We start from the raw sequence: 7,243 nt of genomic DNA, 5'->3' as shown, positions 1-7,243 counted from the left end.
TAGGGCAAACAGGATCTAGCTTCCTTTTCACTTTTATTCTTTTTTAAAAAATTATTTTTCCTTTCTATTCTTTTTTAAATTCCCTTATTAATTTTTTATTTTTATTTTTATTTTTTATAGACATCTTTATTTATTTTGGGCAGGGAGGGACAGAGGAAATGGGAGAGAATCCTCAATTGGAGTCCATGCTGAGCATGGAGCCTGCCTCGGGGCTCAATCCCAGGACCACGAGATCATGACCTGAGCCAAAACCAACAGCCAGATGCTTAAGTGCCTGAGCCACCCAGGTGCCCCTATTATTAATTTTTTTAAAAAATTTCTAGACATATGTATTTGGTTTATTTTCAGCATTGTTTTCTTTTATTCTTTTATCTTTTATTTTGGGATCTAGATTCTTTTAACAAGAAGACCAAAAAACACCCAGGATCTAGTTTTTTTAGGGGTGAGGATGGTTTTTTTTCTTTTTTTTTCTCTTTTTTCGTTTTTGTTTGTTTGTTTGTTTCCTTGGGTTTTGTGTTTATTTTGGGGGGGGGTCATTTTTTTCCCCTTTCATTTCATTTCTGGACAACATGGTGAGACAGAGAAATTCAACCCAAAGGAAGAACAGGAAGTAGGACTCACTGGCAAGGATTTAATCAATACAGATATAAATAAGATGTATGAGCTAGAATTGAAAACAGCGATGATCAGGATACTAGCTGGGCTTGAGAAACTCATAGAAGACACTAGAGAATCCCTTACTACAGAGAAAAAAGAACTAAAGTCTAGTCAGACTAAATTAAAGATGTTATAACTGAGATGCAATCTGATATGGAGGCCATTGAAACGAGGATGGACAAAACCAAGGAACGATTCAGTGATATAAATGATAAAATTATGGAAAATAATGAAGCTGAAAAGAAGAGGGAAAGAAAGGTAATGGACTACGCAGGTAGACTTAGGGAACGTAGCAACTTATTAAAATGTAATCACATTCATGGCATAGGAGTCCCAGAAGATGAAGAGAGAGAGAAGGGGGCATAAGGTGTAGTTGAACAATTGGAGGTGAGAACTTCTCTCACCTGGAGAGGAACACAGGCATCAAAATCCAAGAAGCAGAGAGAATTCCCTTTCAATTCAGCAGAAGCCAACCATTGCCAAGGCGTGGCATAGTCAAATTCACAAAATATGCAGACAAGGAAAGAATCCCGAAAACAGAAAAGAAAAAAAAATGTACTTAACCTACAGGGGAAGACAGATCAGGTTCACAGCAGATCAGTCCACAGAAACATGGCAGGAGGGCAGAAGCCATCGACGGGAAATAGTCAACTAGTCAACATGCTGAATGCGGAAACCATGCAGCCAAGAATTCTTTATCTAGCAAGGCTGTCATTCAGAACAGAAAGAGAAAGAGTTTCCCAAACAAGAACTAAAGGAGCTCATGACCACTAAACCATCCCTGCAAGAAATTTTAAGGGGGATTCTCCGAGTGGAGAAAAAGAGACCAAAAGCAGCAAAGACTAGAGCATCCCCAAGAACATCACCAGATACACCAACTCTACAGGTAACACAATGGCACTAAATTCATATCTTTCAATAATCATTCTGAATATAAAGGGAATACATCCTCCAATCAAAAGACATAGGGTATCAGAATGAATAAAGAAACAAGATCCATCTATCTGCTGCTCACAAGAGAGAAATTTTAGTCTTAAAGACACCTACAGACTGTGAGGGGGATGGAGAACCATCTCTCAGGCTAATGGACAAAAGAAAGCCAGAGTAGCCATACTTACGTCAGACAAACTATTTTAAAACAAAGATTTTAAAACAAAGAGTGTAACAAGAGAAGAAGAAGGGCATTCTACCCCAGTTAAGGGTTCGGTCCATCACGAAGCTCTAACAATGGCAAATACTTACCCCCCTAACTTGGGAGCACCAAATATATAAATCAATTAATAATAAACAGAGAGAAACTCATTGATAACAATACAATAATAGTAAGGGACTTTAACACCCCGCTTATAGCAATGGACAGACCGTTATCTAAGCAGAAAATCAACAAGAGACATATTCAGAACATTTCATCCTAATGCACTAGAATACACATTGTTTTTGAGAGCACAAGGAATGTTCTCCAGAATAGATCACATACTGGGTCACAAACCAGCCCTCAACAAGTACAAAAAGATCGAGACCATACCGGGCATATTTTCAGACCCCAACACCAAGAAACTTGACGTCAACCACAAAGAAACAAAACAAAACAAAACAAAACACCCTCAAATACATGGAGGTTAAAGAACATCTTACTAAAGAATGAATGTGTTAACCAGGAAATTAAAGAAGAAATACAAAAAATATGTGGAAGCAAATGAAAATGAACACATGACAGTCCAAAACTTTTGGGATGCAGCAAAGGCAGTCCTAACGGGGAAGTATAATCTAATACAGGCCTAACTCAAGAACCAAAAAAGTCTCAGATACACAACTTAACCTTATGCCTAAAGTAGCCAGAAAGGGAGCAGCAAATAAAATCTAAAGCCAACAGAAGAAAGGAACTAATAAAAATTAGAGGAGAAATGAAATAGAAACAAACAAACAAAATATTGAGTAGGACAGATTAAGAAATCTTGAGCTAGTTCTTCAAAAGAAGTAGTAAGATTGATAAACCCTTGGCCAGATTTATCAAAAACAAAAGAGAAAAGACCCAAATAGATAAAATCATGAATGAAAGAGGAAGAATCACAACCAATACCACAGAAATACAAACTATTATATATAAGAGACTACTATGAGAAATTAAATGCCAACAAACTGGGCAACCTGGAAGAAATTAACAAATTCCTAGAAACCTACAAACTACCAAAACTGAAACAGGAATAAATAGGAAACTTGCACAGACCCATAAACATTAAAAAAAATTGTATCAGTAATCAAAAATATCCCAACAAGCAGAAGTCCTGGGCAAGATGTCTTCCCAGGGGAATTCTACCATACATTTAAAGAAGAGTTAATTGCACCCCAATGTTTATAGCAGCAATGTCCACAATAACTAAATTGTGGAAAGAGCCTAGATGTCCATCAACAGATGAATGGATAAAGTAGATGTGGTATAGATAGATAGATAGATAGATAGATAGATAGGAATACTACTCACCCATCTGAAAGGACGGATACTCAGCATTTACATCGACATGGATGGAACTGGAGAGTATTATGCTGAGTGAGAGAGGTCAATCAGAGAATTATCTTATGAGTTCACTTCTATGTGCAGTATGAGAAACAGCACAGAGGACCATTGGGGAAAAGAAGGAAAACTGAAGGCAAAGTCATCAGAGAGGGAGAAAAACCATGAGAGGCTCTTAACTATAGGAAACAAACTGAGCGTTGCTGGAGGGGAGGTGTGGGGATGGGGAAATTGGGTGATGGGCATTAAGGAGGACATGTGATGTGATGAGCACTGGATGCTATATGCCACTGATAAATTACTGAACACTAAATCTGAAACTAATGATGTACCATAACTTGGCTAATTGAATTTCAATTAAAAAAATAAAATAAAGAAGTGTTAATACCCATTCTTCTCAAATTGTTCCAAAAAAATAGAAATGGAAGGAAAACTTCTAAACTCATTCTACGAATCCAGCATTACTTTGATTATAAAGCCAATGCCCCAACTAAAAAGGAGAATTACAGGCTAATATCCCTGATGTACAAGAGTGCAAAAATTCTCAATAAAATAGTAGCAAATTGGATTCAACTATACATTAGAAGAATTATTCACCACGATCAAGTGGGATGTATTCCTGGGCTGCCGGTTTGGTGGTTCAATATTCGCCAATCAGTCAACGTGATACACCGCATTAATAAAAGAAAGGGTAAGAGTCATACGATCCTGTCCTTAGATGCAGAAAAACCACGTGACAAAAGACAGCATCCTTTCTTGATAAAAACCATCAATAAAGTAGGGATAGATGGAACACACCTCAACATTGGTAAAGACCATCTACAAATGACCCATAGCTAATAGCATCCTCAATGGGGAAAAACTGAGAGCCCTTCCCCTATGGTCAAGAATAAGACAGGGATTTCCACTCTCACCATTACTATTAAAGACAGTACTGGAAAGGGACCTGGGTGGCTCAGTCGGTTAAGCATCTGCCTTTGGCTCAGATCCCAGGGTCCTGGGATCAAGCCCCATGTCAGGCTCCCTGACCAGTGGGGATTCTGCTTCTTCCTCTGTCCCTCCCCAACTCGTACTCTCTTGCTCTTTCTCATATAAATAAATAACATCTTAAACACAAAGAAAAATCATAGTACTGGAAGTCTTAGCCTCAGCTAGCAGCTAGCAGAAAGAAATAAAAGGCATCCAAATTGGCAAGGAAGAAGTCAAAATTTCACTATTTGCAGACAATATGATACTCTATGTAGAAAATCCAAAACTCCACCATAAAGGTTGTTAGAACTCATACATGAATTCAGCAAAGTCACAGGATATAAAATCAACGTACAGAAATCTGTTGCATTTCTATGCACCAATAACAGGGCAGCAGAAAAAGAAATCAAGGAATTGATCTCATTTGCAACTGCACCAAAACCAATAAGATACCTACAATTAAACCTGACAAAAGAGGTAAAAGAACTGTACTCTGAAAACTACAGATCACTTAGAAAGAAACTGAAGAGGACACAAAGAAATGGAGAAACATTCCAAGCTCAGGGACAGAGAGAACAAACATTGTTAAAATGTCTATCCTACCCAAAGCAGTCTACATGTTTAGTGCAATCCCTATCAAAATACCACCAGCATCTTCCACAGAGCTAGAACAAACAGTCTTAAAATTTGTATGGAACCACAACCAAGACCCTGAAGTGCCAAAGAAATCCTGGGGAAGAAAAGCAAAACTGGAGTCATCATCACAATTCCAGATTTCAAACTACATTACAAATCTGTAGTGATCAAGACAGTATGGTACTGGCACAAAAACAGACAGGTAGATCAATAGAATAGAAGAGAAAACCTAGAAAAGGAACCGCAACTATATCTTTGGCAAAGCAGGAAAGAATATCCAATGAGAAAAAGACAGTCTCTTCAACACATGGTGTTGGGAAAAATGGACAGCAACATGCAGAGGAATGAAACTAGACTGCTTTCTTACACCATACACAAAAAGAAATTCAAAATGGGTGAATGACCTAAATGTGAGACAGGAAGCCATCAAAATCCTAGAGGAGAACATAGGCAGAATCCTCTCTAACCTCAGCCATAGCAACTTCTTACTAGACATGTCCCTGGAGCCAAGGGAAACAAAAGCAAAAATGAACTATTGGGACTTCATCAAGATAAAAAGCTTCTGCTCAATCAAGAAAGCAATCAACAAAACTATAAGGCTGCCTGTGAATGGGAGAACATATTTGCAAACAACATATCTGGTAAAAGGTTAGAATCCGGGGCACCTGGGTGGTTCAGTGGGTTAAGCCTCTGCCTTCAGCTCAGGTCATGATCTCGGGGTCCTGGGATCGAGCCCCGCATGGGGCTCTCTGCTCAGCAGGGAACCTGCTTCCCCTTCTCTCTCTGCCTGCCTCTCTGCCTACTTGTGATCTCTTGCTCTGTATCAAATGGATAAATAAAATCTTTAAGAAAAAGGTTAGAATCCAAAATCAATAAAGAACTTATCACACTCAACACCCCCCCAGAAAAAAAAAATCCAGTTAAGATATGGGCAGAAGACATGAATAGACACTTCCAAAGAAGACATCCAGAAGGCTAACAAACATATGAAAAGATGCTCAACATCACTCACCATCAGGGAAATACAAATCAAAGCCACCATGAGATACCTCCTCACCTCTGTTAGAATGGCTAAAATTAATAAGACAGGAAACAACAGATGTTGACGAGGATGTGGAGAAAGGAGAACCCTCTTACACTGTAGGTGGGAATGCAAACTGGTGTAGCCACTCTGGAAAACAGTATGGAGTTTCCTCAAGAATTTAAAAATAGGACTACCCTATGATCCAGCAGTTGTATACTAGGTATTTACCTACAGGGCACAAAAATGCAGATTCAAAGGGGGTACACGCACCCGTGTTTATAGCAGCATTATAAACAATATCCAAACTATGGAGAGAACCCAGGTGTCCATTGACTGATGAATGGGTAAAAAAAGAGGTTATACACACACACACACATACACACACAATGGACAATTATTCAGTCAGCAAAAAAAATGAAACCTTGCCATTTGCAAAGACATGGATGGAGCCAGAGTGTATTATGCTAAGTGAAATAAGTCAGAGAAAGACAAATAGCGTATGATCTCACTCCTGTGGAATTTAAGAAAAACAGATGAACATATGGGAAGAGGGATAAGAAAAAAAGGAGAGAGGGAAACAAATCATAAGAGACTCCTAAGGATACAGAACAAACTGAGGGTCAATGGAGGGAGGTGGGTGGGGGATGGGCTAGATGGGTGATGGGTATTAAAGAGGGTACTTCTTGTGAATAGCACTGGGTGGTGTATATTAGTGATAAATCACTGAATTCTACTCCAAAAACCAATATCGCACCATATGTTCAGTAAACCGAAATTTAAATTAAAAAGAAAGAAAAAAGAAAGAGAGAGTGAGTGAGGGAGGGAGGGAGGGAAGGAGGAAGCAAGGAAGGACGGGAAAGAAAGAAACAAAGAAAGAAAGGAAGGAAGGAAGGAAGGAAGGAAGGAAGGAACGAAGGAAGGAACAAAGGAAGGAAAGAAAGAAGAAAGAAAGAAATTAATTCTGTTTGATTTCACTACATGTTCATGGACGAATGAGAGTGGGAAGGGTTTTAAAAATGTATTAGAGTGGGAGATGAACCATGAGAGACTGGACTCTGAGAAACAAACTGAGGGTTTTGGAGGGGAGAGGGTGGGGGGTTGGGAGAACCTGGTGGTGGGTATTAAGGAGGGCACATCTTGCATGGAACACTGGGTGTGGTGCGTAAACAATTAATCTTGGAATACTGAGATAAAACAACATTTAAAAATGTATTAGAAAAACAGATTTGACCTTATAGATAACTGTAAAGGCGGATCTAGTAACGCAACTGACAGGAATAACACTTAGGCGGGCAAATGAATGCAGTATAGTTAAAGTAAATCGATGATTTTGCTGGGAGTAAATTGCACTGAAGACATACAATAAAGTAGGTTTGATACATTTGGTAATGTTTCATAAATGGTAAAAGTGTTTTAAGATTGGGCAGAATGGCACAGGTCCAAAC

Source organism: Mustela erminea, chromosome X (assembly GCF_009829155.1).
Source record: "Mustela erminea isolate mMusErm1 chromosome X, mMusErm1.Pri, whole genome shotgun sequence".
In the NCBI taxonomy this organism is placed as follows: Eukaryota; Metazoa; Chordata; class Mammalia; order Carnivora; family Mustelidae; genus Mustela; species Mustela erminea.
The sequence above is the reverse complement of the archived record's forward strand: the minus strand, read 5'-3'. Positions refer to the sequence as shown.